We start from the raw sequence: 11,518 nt of genomic DNA on the forward strand, positions 1-11,518 counted from the left end.
GACTCATTTGGCAGAAATAACAGCCTTGCAAACTGAGTAGAGAATGGTGAGGGAGGCGGCCCCGGGGCCAGGGTTGGGATGGGAAGAGGAGCTTTGTAATGACTGGAGATAAAAGAAGCAGCTCTCAGTCTCTCACTCTCTCTCTCTCTATGTTTTTTTTTTTTTTTTTTAACCAAAATGTATGCATTTTTGAAGGCAGGGAGGTACATAGAGATGCCAAACTATCGGGTGACTTTGGATCTCAGGAGCAAAGAAGGAGGCTAGATACAGCATCGTCAGCCCCTGGCTGGGTAGATGGGGGTCGCCATGGCCACATCATGTGTGGCAGGTCAGGCCTCCAGCCAGCACACCTTCCCTATCCCCCTGGCTCTGGGTGAGTCCCGGGGCCCCTTAGACACTCGCCCTCGCCCTGCCATTCTCACACCCTGCTCACACCTCCTTCATTGGCCAAGGAAGCTTCAGGGCAGAGCGAGGAAAGATCAAAGACCAAGACCACAGGTCCTAGAAAGGAAGGGACTTAATTACCTGCTTCTTGTCCACACAGGGGGTTTTATGAGGAGGCCTCTTGGAGGGGTTCTGCCTGTCTCCTAAAAACCAGGCCAGAGGCTGTGAGCCTGGAATAAAAGAGATTGACAATAGACACGAAAAGGAACTTTTTGATCTCTGCAGTGATGATGTTCCACCCGAAACGTGGCTCCATTGGGCCACTCAAACCTTCTCCAGCTCCCCATTCCTGCAGGATACAGGATTTGTGGTTAGGACCATGGGCTTTGTGGTCAGAGAGACCTGGGTTGGAATGAGTGCTTGGGAAATTCACCTAACTTTCCCAGCCATTACTCTGTGAAAATGGTATCTTTGTTTGCTAAGGCTGCCGTAGCAAAGTACTGCAAACTGTGTGGCTTAAACAACAGAGATTTATCATCTCATGGTTCTGGAAGCTAGAAGCTGGAAATCAAAGTGACGGCGGCTGCTTGCTTCTGCGAGCTGTGTAGGAAAGGATCCGTCCGAAGTCTCTCTCTTTAGATGGCCATCTTCTTCCTGCACCTCTTCCTGTTGCCTTCCTTCTCTCAGTGTCCAAATTTCCCCTTTTGCAAAAGACACCAGTCATATTGGATAAGGGTCCACCCTAATTACATCATCTTAACTATCCCTGCAATGACCCAAGCAAGGTCACATTCTGAGGTATTTGATGGGGTAAGGTGGGGGGGGAGTAGGACTTTAGCATACGAATTTGGAGAGGACATAATTCAACCCATAAAAAATGAGTACCAGGTAGAACGTGTCTCATAGGGTGGTTGCAAAGATCGAATGAGATAATGCATATGAAATGCTTAGTCCAGGACTTGGTGGATTATAGGTAGCCAGAAAAACATGCCTAGGATAATCATCATTACTGTCATGGACACTCTTCTTGGTCACTCAACAATGACCCCTTCTTTTTTCTTTCGTAATAAATTCCCCTGATGTTGTTCAGAAAGCAATATGTCTAGGTCCAGTAATGTGCATGCGTGTGTGCTCAGTTGTGTCTGACTCTGCGTGTCCAGTAATGGGTCATGCCTAAATTGAGGGAAAGAAAAAACAAAACACAGTATTATTTCTCTTTGCCAATGATTGGTTTAGAGATGGGAAGGTGACCTAGTTCTACTCAAACAGATGTAATAGGAAGTCTTGTGGGAGGGTGGTCTTGGAAAGATTTTCTTTCCCAAAGGAAAAAGAATTACCTAAGAATAATTTCTCTCTTCCCCTTTTTCTCTCCTCCTGTATCTGACACTGTCAGATGAGGCTGTGATGTCTGGTGCTGTGGCAAGTTGTCTTGGAACCATGAGGACAGACAGTATTGATATTCTGAAACTGGGAGAGTAAAAAAGTGGAAATAACCTAGGATCTCTGATGACACTGTTGAGCCCTGACAGTAGTGGGAGGTACCATGTGCCTCTTGGTGAGAGGGACCATGTGCCTCTTGGCCCCTTGTTAAATAAATAGCAAACTATTGTACAAATTATATAAACTTACCCTTCTCCTGGTAAAAGCATCCCAATATTTCTTGGGAAGATTTCTCCCTCCACTCTCTACCCACCATAGTTCAAGAGGAGCTGATTTCACCTCTGGCTTGTACAAGTGTGTGGTAGACAGACTTCCAAGATCCCTTCTTACCCCCTCACCCCACCCCGTGATCCTTATCTCTTGTTGTTCACACCTTTGTATAATTCCCTCCTCCTGAGGGTTGAACCTAAAGACTGACTTCTAATCAGCAGAATACAGCAAAAGTGATGAGATGTCACCTCTGTGATTAAGTTAACAAATGGTTGTGATTTCCATGTCCAAGATGGACAAAGTAGCAAAGGCCTCTGCAAAACAACTGAGGACATTTGTAGTGAACACAAAGTTCAGGATAAGCGTTATCTACTTGGCTTGTTTCTAGAAGGTTGTACTATTTACCCTGAATGAAAAATGTCTGGTTCACCAAATCCTACCCAGCGTTGACCTCCACTGGAGTTATTTCCTTCCTTGCTAACTTTGCTAATTTGAAAGTATATATGAATGATTTCTAAGTGTCGTTTGAGGTTTCCTCTCTCGGCTAATAGTCGTTGAGTTGCCCTCCAGATTTGTTTAGCATCTGCATTTCCTCTCTCACTGTTCTCTAGCCATTTAGTACGGGCTTGCCTTCGATGATATAATTCTCAGGAGTAAGGATCCAATCTCTCCAGGGCACCCGGGCCAAGGTCTCTGCCCTCCCAGAGACAGAACAAATGATATTTACCAACCGATGAGTGTCAGGTTTTTCTACTATTTGCTGAGCTCATGATTCTTTCACAAGAGGGACCTTGAGTCTACATTAAAATACACGTGTAACTGAAAGATGCAATACACCATGCCAGGTCCACAGAGTTCTGCGATTGCAATCCACAATTAATAACATTAATTTAACACCACACCTCTCCATTTTGAAAAGAGTGGCTAGATTGGAGGTGGGAAAGCTTGTTTTGTTCTTGGGATAAGTGAGAGATTAATTGTTAAGTCTTCTTTAAATAACCCTCAAAGGGACTCTAGAGATGAAATGACTTTTAATTGACCAACCTAGCACTAGCTCTTGAAGGCTTGCTGGTGCTGCTGCTAAGTCGCTTCAGTCGTGTCCGACTCCGTGCGACCCCATAGACGGCAGCCCATCAGGCTACCCCGTCCCTGGGATTCTCCAGGCAAGAACACTGGAGTGGGGTGCCATTTCCCTCTCCAATGCATGAAAGTGAAAAGTGAAAGTGAAGTCGCTCAGTCATGTATGACTCTTAGCGACCCCACGGACGGCAGCCTACCAAGCTCCTCCGTCCATGGGATTTTCCAGGCAAGAGTACTGGAGTGGGGTGCCATTGCCTTCTCCATCTTGAAGGCTTAGGTGAGTGGAATGTGATTTCAGTCTGTTAAAAACCTGACCTTGCTTCTTTATTATTATTTATTTATTTATTAATTTTTGGCCGTGCATGGTCTTCAAAACTGCACACGGGATTTCCTCTAGTGGTGAGCAGGGGGCTACTCTCTCGTTGTGGTGAGTGTTCTCACCCAGGTGGCTTCTGTCGTTGCAGAGCACAGGCTCGAGGTGTGTGGGCCTCAGTCCTTGTTTCTCACGGGCTCTAGGGCCTGTGCTTGGTAGTTGCGGTGCACGGACTTAGTTGCTCAGTGGCACGTGGAATCTTCCTAGATAAGGGGTCGAGCCTGTGTCTCCTGCATTGGCAGGTGGATTCTTTACCATTGAGTCACCAGGGAAGCCCCTGACCTTGTCTTTTTTGTCTGTTTCTCTCCCTTCTTCTCAGGCCAAGGATTTATCTACCACTCTTCTCTGAATCAGAGGTCTTCTGCATGGCTGGCGTTCACCAAAGACAAGGCAGCAGCTGGAGATCAGGTAAGTTGGAAAAAAGCGAGCTTCTGGATTTTTTTTTTTTTTCCCTGTCTTCAGGAGACATGAAGGTGTATCCTGACAGGGGAAATGGCATGAACTTGGATCTTACCCTAGCCCCATCACTTCCTAGCAGTTGGCCTTGGGCACATCATTTAGCATTTCTGAGCCTCAACTGCTTCATCTGTTCAAGGGAAATGATTAATACCTACCACAAAGGTTGTGACCACTGGTGCGCAGGTAAATATCTGATAATTGTCTTCCAGAAGGAAAACTCTGATTTGCAGCATTTGCCAATTGCTGTGGTGCAAAGACTCTCACTGTGGCCAGTTTCAAGCTACCAATATGAGTTCACTGAATGCAGAGTTGGGAAAAGATGTGCAGACAGAGGTACAGTAGCAAATACCATATAGTATCTTCACCATATAGAAGTAATAGACGGAAATAATCTCTATAGCATAGATAGTAGAATAATGCAGTCAATTGATCAAGTGAGGAGTTCTGAATACTTACTTCCTTTGTTATTAATAGAATTTATTTATTTAATTGTAAGTTTATATAATTTCTTTTGAAAAAATAATAGCCGTGTCTCTCTGCTCTTTCAGAGTTTATACCCCAGGGCAGCGGTCCCCAGCCTTTTTGGCACCAGGGACTGATTTTGTGGGAGACAGTTTTTCCACAAACCATCGTGAACGTCATTGTGTTGGGAGCCCTAGCAGAGGGACAGATTAAGGAGCTGGGTTCAAGCCAGGTGCAAGCAAGCAAGCAAGGGCTGTAGTTTAAGCTGGAAGGTTGGGAGGGGTTTGCTTCAGGCTGATGAGCAGCCCCACCCTTAAAAGAAAAAAAAAAACAAACCAACCCATATAGGAACTTTGGGCCTGCTCCTTGCTTGGGATGTAAGTCTCTCCTCTCTCTCTCTGGGAACAAGGGTCAAGAGGGCAAATCAATGAGCTTGAAAAGTGAGAGCAGGTCAATGATGTGAGGCCCTGTCTGCCTTCCTTGCGGGGCAGTTGGCAGTTGTGGGGCCTCGCAGCCCACTACCGTCCGCCTGGAGAATTGTGAACTCACGGGTGGTGGGAGTAAGAACCTCCCCCGCGCTGCAGGGCATCAGCCAGAGCTGCACTTCAGAAAAGATTGGTCGCCCGGATAAGGAACAGATGCGGTTGCTCAACCCAACCTGTCCTTATCGCCAGGGACCCAGCCCAATGTCCTCTGTGTCTCTGACAGAAGCACCAGGACACCAGGAGGTGACCAGCTCACGTCCTCAGAGCTGAAACTGTGGGGAGTTGAGACTGTTGTCTTCAGCGCCCCCCACCAGGAGGTGGTGCCCACAGGAGCATCACGGCTCCACTCCAGACAGGAGGAAGAGGCAGGGAAGTGCGACTCCTGTAAAGGGCTGTGAAGATTCCTAAAGAGCTGCACGCGCGGGCTGCCTTGCTATTCCAGTCTGAGCCCGGGTTTTTCTTAAACAAGAAATGACCAGTTATCGTTCACTCTGAAGGTACACCCAACCGGCTCATCAGCTTGGCTGGCCACCTTTGATCTGCCTCCAGATGCAGCCGGTACTCCCATTGCTACCCCCCAACTTCCTCTTTCCAAGCTGCAAATATTGTAACAATAGTCTTGAGTGTCAGGCACTTCTTGGGCAGACTCTCATTTAATCCCCACCACAGCCCCTGAGGTAGGTTTTAATGTATCATACCCATTTTATAGATGAGAAAACTGAGTTCAAATAAGAGAATAGACCCATCCATGGTCACCCAGCTGGTAAGCAGCTAAAGCCAGGATTGAAACCCAGATCTCTGTGGCTCCAAAGCCCACTTGCTGCCAGTAGCCAAGAATGCCCCCTGTTTCTCTGAAAAGTTACCTACCCCTGGGGGCAGGGCAGGACAGGGGTGAGGCAAGCACCAGGCAAAATGTAAAAAGGCACTCAGGCTCATGATCATGCCACTGTGGGGCTGGGCCCTGGCATGACTCCGTGAGCAAGTGCCTCCTTGAATTCTGAGCCCTGGGCACCTGCCTCAGCCCTGCCTCTAGGTAAACAGCCAGGTTTAGTAGCTTATTGCACACACCAAGTTCAGGGCAGGTCCTACGCAGGAAGAGTGTTCTGGTCAAACCAGCTGTGACCAGAGTTTCTTTCTCCCATAATTACACCGGTGCAATTTTCAGACCCCACCCCACCTCACCAGGGACTCTCAGCCTAGGAAAGAACCCCTGAGACAGCAGGTTCTATCTCTTGGACCTCCCTCAGCACAGCTACCTGTGAGCTGGCAGCAGAGGAAGCCAGCGCTTGCCTTCTCTTCCATCTTTCACCACATCCCTCCCCTGCAGATATGTCCCTTTTGGGGGGTGGGTTTGGGGGGACACTAATCACCCCCACTGCACAGAAATGGGCCCGACCCTCAGCCCTCGAGGAGCCTTCTCCTCCACTCTCTCCTACTCCCCGACTTGGAGGCTGTGATGGTCAATTTCATGTGTCAACTTGCTGAGGCCACAGGGTGCCCACATACCTGGTTAAGCACTTTCTGGGTGTGTCTCTGAGATGTTTAAGGATGAGATTAGCATCGGATGGGTAGACTGAGTAAAGCAGATGGCCCTTCCATATCCAATCCCTTGAAGGACTGAATAAAACAAAAAGACAGAGGAAGAGAGAATTCACTCTTTGCCTGCTAGTTTTTGAGTTGGACGCAGTTTTCTCCTGTGATTGGACTGGAACTTACACCACCAGCTCTCCCAGGTTTCCAGCTGACAGATGGCGGGCTGTGGGACTTCTCATCCTCTGTAATTGTGCAAGCCGAATTCTTGGAATACATCTCTTTCTCTCCCTCTCAATAGATAGATAGATATAGATAGATGTAGGTTATGTGACATCTATCTCAGATCTATATTTATGAATGTCCGTTGGTATATGTGGGGCTTGGTTCCAACAGATACAAATTTCAAATGTGTGCGTTTCCTGGTGGCCTACTGGTTAGGCTTCTGGGCTTTAGCTACCACGGCCCAGGTTTGAGTCCAGGCAAAAAAACAACAACAAAAAAAACACCCATCTTTGTTGGTGGCATAGCACAGTGAATACAAGCAACCCTCTGTATCCAGGAATGTGAAGTCCGCAGGTAAGGAAGGCTGGCTGGCTATATATGGATTGATCTATATCATGTATAGGCTTCCCTGGTGGCTCAGTGCTAAAGAATCCACCTTCCAATGCAGGAGACACAGGTTCGATCCCTGGGTTGGGAAGATCCCCTGAAGAAGGAAATGGCAACCCACTCTAGTATTCTTGTCTGGAAAATCCTATGGGCAGAGGAGCCTGCCAGGCTACAGTCCATGGAGTCACAAAGAGTCGGATATGACTTTGTGACTAAACAACAATAACATATTATGTCTATCCTACATATAGGATATCTATTTCATATCTATATCTCTCTATACAGAACTACCTATATAGATACAATGGCAGAGACATGTGTCTCCAGAAAGAGAGTTTGTTTCTCTGGAGAACCCTAAGACAGAGGCTTTTCTTTCCCCCAAAGGAAGAGAAAGGTCGCTTCCAAGGGTATTTGGACAGAGGGGCAGACATTCCCTGTGCTGGTAGCCAGTTCCCTCTTCACCCTGGGGCTCTCCTGATTTCTGAGGAAGTGTGGGGGAGGGTGAGTCTAGGCCGGATCCTCCCCTCATCTGAACTGCACTTTCCATGGAAATCAACTTTCCCAAGGAGGCTCGCTGCCTCCTACTCTTCTCCGCCCAGAGGTTGAGTTCACAACCACGTCACTTGTAACCACACCACCCATAACAGAGAGATACCCTTGAGGGGTCCCTGGCCACTGGGAACCTGGCACGGCTAGTGCAGGGTCACATCCGGTTGTCACAGGCCCGTGAGGAGAGCATGGCAATGGCAATTTGCAGGGGAAGAGCTGAGGGCCAGAGGGGTCCCGTAAGGAGCCCAGGGGCACACAGCTTTACTTGCCAGCAGGTGGGGGTAGGGGGTGAATGTATTTGAAGGTTATGTATTTGAGGTTACGACGATTGCCCTGCACCCCAGCCCTCAGCCCAGGCCATCTGAGATGAGACAGGCTTTGTGATGGGCTGGGCATGATGCTTTGTATTCACTTGCTTCATCCTCATAGCTGCCTTGTGAGGTGGCTGTCACCCCCAGTTAGCAAACAAGGCTCAGAGAAGATCGAAGAAGGGCTGTCCCGAAACCCCCGGGCTCCTGCAGAGCCTGGGTCCAACCTGAGTGGGCCCATCACCAAAAAGCTCTCCTCCTCCCTCTCCCCTGACCCTCCATCCCAGCTCACTCTTCTCTGTCTTCCCCATCCTTTCCTGGGTGGGGCAGGTGGGGAGACAGTGTTCCCTGGAGGAGGGAGGGGCAAGGCAGGTGGGTCCTCTCCTTCACCTGGTCTGCCTTCTGCAGAGAGTGAGAAAGTGCCTGGGTGAGAGTGTGTGAATGTGTGTGACTAGGGGTCTGGGTGTGTGTGAGCATGAGTGTGTGTATGTGAGAATGTCCGCATGTGCATGTGAGTGTGTGTGTGTCTGAGGGTATGTGTGTGGCTTGGGGGTCTGGGTGTGTGTGAGCATGTGTGTATGTGAGAATGTCTGTATGTGTATGTGTCGGTTTGTGTGTGTGTGTGTGTGTGTGTGGCTTGTTGGGGGGCAGAGAAGGGACAGAGGTGGGAACAGACATTCCTCGAGGTTGGGCCAGGGCTGGGGAGGCATCACCTCCCTCCCTCCCCTGTCTCTGCCTCTCCTCTCCTTTTCCTCCCCCAGCCCTATTCCATACCCCGCCCCCCGCCCCAGGATTCTATCAGCCTGGGACAAATGAAAAGAGCAAAGATAGGGCGGGCCCATGGCAGGGGGTCAGGGGGGCTAAGCAGGTCAGGGCCCTCGTCTCTGCTTCCCCGGGTTCCTGAACACCAAGGATTATAGCTTCAACTTCTGCTGTTTAATCAGCTGGTAGCAATTTAACCATTACACCCCAGTGAGAGAATCCAAGACATTTCCTACAGGAGGGGGAGAGGGGAAGACTAAGATGGGAGGAATGCAGGAAGGGGGGGTGGTGGAGACACAAAACAGTTTTATTAAGAAGAAAAAGGGAGGAAGGAAAGGACTGTGATCTGTAATTGTATCTCAGTTGAAACAGAGCTCCCAGGGCTGGGTGGGGAAGCAGACCCCTGGAGACGCAGGGATGGGGAGGCTGCAGGGTTGAAATGGGGAAGGTGGGTGCTGGTTGGGGCGCAGGGGAGGGGGACATAGAGGATCTTGGCTGTGGGACGTGGGAAGGAGTTTTGTCTCCTCCTTTGAGGGGCGGTCTCCAGACCCAAGGAAGGCCCTGCCACTTGCAAGCTGTGCTGGGTCTGGCCCCTCTGAAACTGGAAACAGCAGAGCAGCTAAGCAGAGACTGATTCATTTAGCATCACGGGTTTATCTGTAAAGTGCTTGGGAAATGAGTCGGCAGGTGAGGTGAGGTTCTTTATCAAGTGTATTTTCATCCTGTAAAAAAAAAAAAAAAAAAAAAAGATCTTCTCTAGCCCACTTCCATTTTTCTGGGCCCCAATGTGCCTTAAAGTGCTCACACCTGAGTCCAGGTGACTCTGTGATCAGCCGCTGCACTTGGCCCCCAACCCAAGCAGGAGGGAGCCTCCGCTATGTGGTCTGATGCTGAGCACCTGAGGACGTCTTTGGAGGAGGACTTGGAAGAAAGCCAGGATAGCATTTGGGGCATAGAAAGAGCACCACCTTGAAGGCTGGGGTTTCAGGTTTGAGCCCCAGGGCTGCCCTTGGCTGGCCGAGTGAACTGGGGCAAGTTGCTAAGTCTCTCTGAACCTCAGGTCTTCACGTTGATTTACAGAGGCCAGCATACTTTTTCTGCAAAGGATCAGATAGTAAACATCTTTGCAGGCTGTTCGGTCTCTGCGGCAACTATTCAACCTTGTTGCTGTAGTGTGAAAGCAGCCGAGGACACACATAAATGAGCAAGGGTAGCTGTGTCTAGTACAACTTTATTTACAAAAGCAGGCAGCTAGCCTAGGGGCTGTAGTTTGCTTACCCATCATCTAGAAAATAGAAGTGATGATGCTTCTGGGACCCCATTAATTAAACTCAGTGTGGTAGCACATTGTCAGGGTCTGAAACATGTTGGCTTATTGTCATCTAGATAGGGTGAGCAAGACAGCAGAGACTTTGACCAACGAACTTCCCACCAACTTTCCATCATTTCATGTCAGGCACGAGCAGATGCTACCATTAAGTCAGTAAAGAAGCCACTAGTGGGAATCTAAAGAGACACGGGCCTGGACATGAAGGAGCTGGGCATTGCAGGGTGAATAGGAGTTTTCCGAGAGCTAAAAGTCATACATGTATGTTCTATGCTCACGGACCACACTTACATGCATAGGCCCAGAGACAGGTGGGTGGGCTGTGGATATGCAGTGGGTACAGGTGAGAAAGGGGGATGAGAAAGGCAGGTGTCAAATATCAGGCTCCTGCCCCTGCCCTACCTTGGGATTGTTCCAGGCTGGAGTGTGTGTTTGAGGCCCGACAACAGAAGGGCTTCTCAGCTCTGCCCACTGACCTTTCCTCTCCATTTCTTCTCAGTGCCTTAAAACCCTGACTGATTCTGCACTCCTTCTAGACAAGGAGGCTGCAGGTTGTTGTTCAGTAGCTAAGTCATGTCCAACTCTTTGTGACCCCAGGGACTGTAGCACAACAGGCCTCCCTCTCCTTCACTATCCCTCAGAGTTTGCTCAAACTCGTGTCCACTGAGCTGGTGATGCCATCCAACCATCTCATCCTCTGCCATCCCTTTTCTCCTCCTGCCGTCAATCTTTCCCAGCATAAGGGTCTTTTCCAAAGAGTTGGCTCTTCACTTCAAGTGGCCAAAGTATTGGAGCCTCAGCTTCAGCATCAGTCCTTCCAATGAATTTTCAGGATCAGTTTCCTTTAGGCTTGACTGGTTTGAGCTCCTTGTTGTCCAAGGGACTTTCAAGAGTCTTCTCCAACACCACAGTTCAAAAGCATCAATTCTTCAGTGCACGGCCTTCTTTATGGTCCAACTCTCATCCGTACGTGACTACTGGAAATCCCATAGTTCTGACTATATGAACCTTTGTCAGAAAAGTGATGTCTCTGCTTTTCAATATGCTGTCTAGGTTTGTCATAGCTTTTCTTCCAGGGCCTTATGCTAAAAAGCATGGACATTGGAGTACCCCCGATGTGGCTCCCAGTGCCCCACTGAACATTTGCTTGCTATGTAGTCTTTGGTAAATGTCTTCATCTCTCTGGGTCTCCATTTCCTCATCTGCAAAATGGGAGTTATGATCTCACCTACCCAGCAGCTGTCCTGGCGGGAGAGTACATGGGATGAGGAAGGGCAATGTGTAACACAGGGCTTGCCTGGCACATAGCTAGCACTTAGTAAACAGAAGCCATCTTAGTATCACCATGATTACTGTAATATTTTATGATGATAAAGTATTTTATAATATAAATATACTGTTTTGTAATTGTAATTATTACCATTATGGAGCTTCCCTGGTGGCTCAGACGGTAAAGAACGCAGGAGATTTGGGTTCAATCCCTGGATTGGGAAGACCTCCTGGAAAAGGGAATGGCAACCACTACAGTTTTCTTGCC

The sequence above is a fragment of the Bubalus kerabau genome, chromosome 16, assembly GCF_029407905.1.
Source record: "Bubalus kerabau isolate K-KA32 ecotype Philippines breed swamp buffalo chromosome 16, PCC_UOA_SB_1v2, whole genome shotgun sequence".
Lineage (NCBI taxonomy): Eukaryota > Metazoa > Chordata > Mammalia > Artiodactyla > Bovidae > Bubalus > Bubalus kerabau.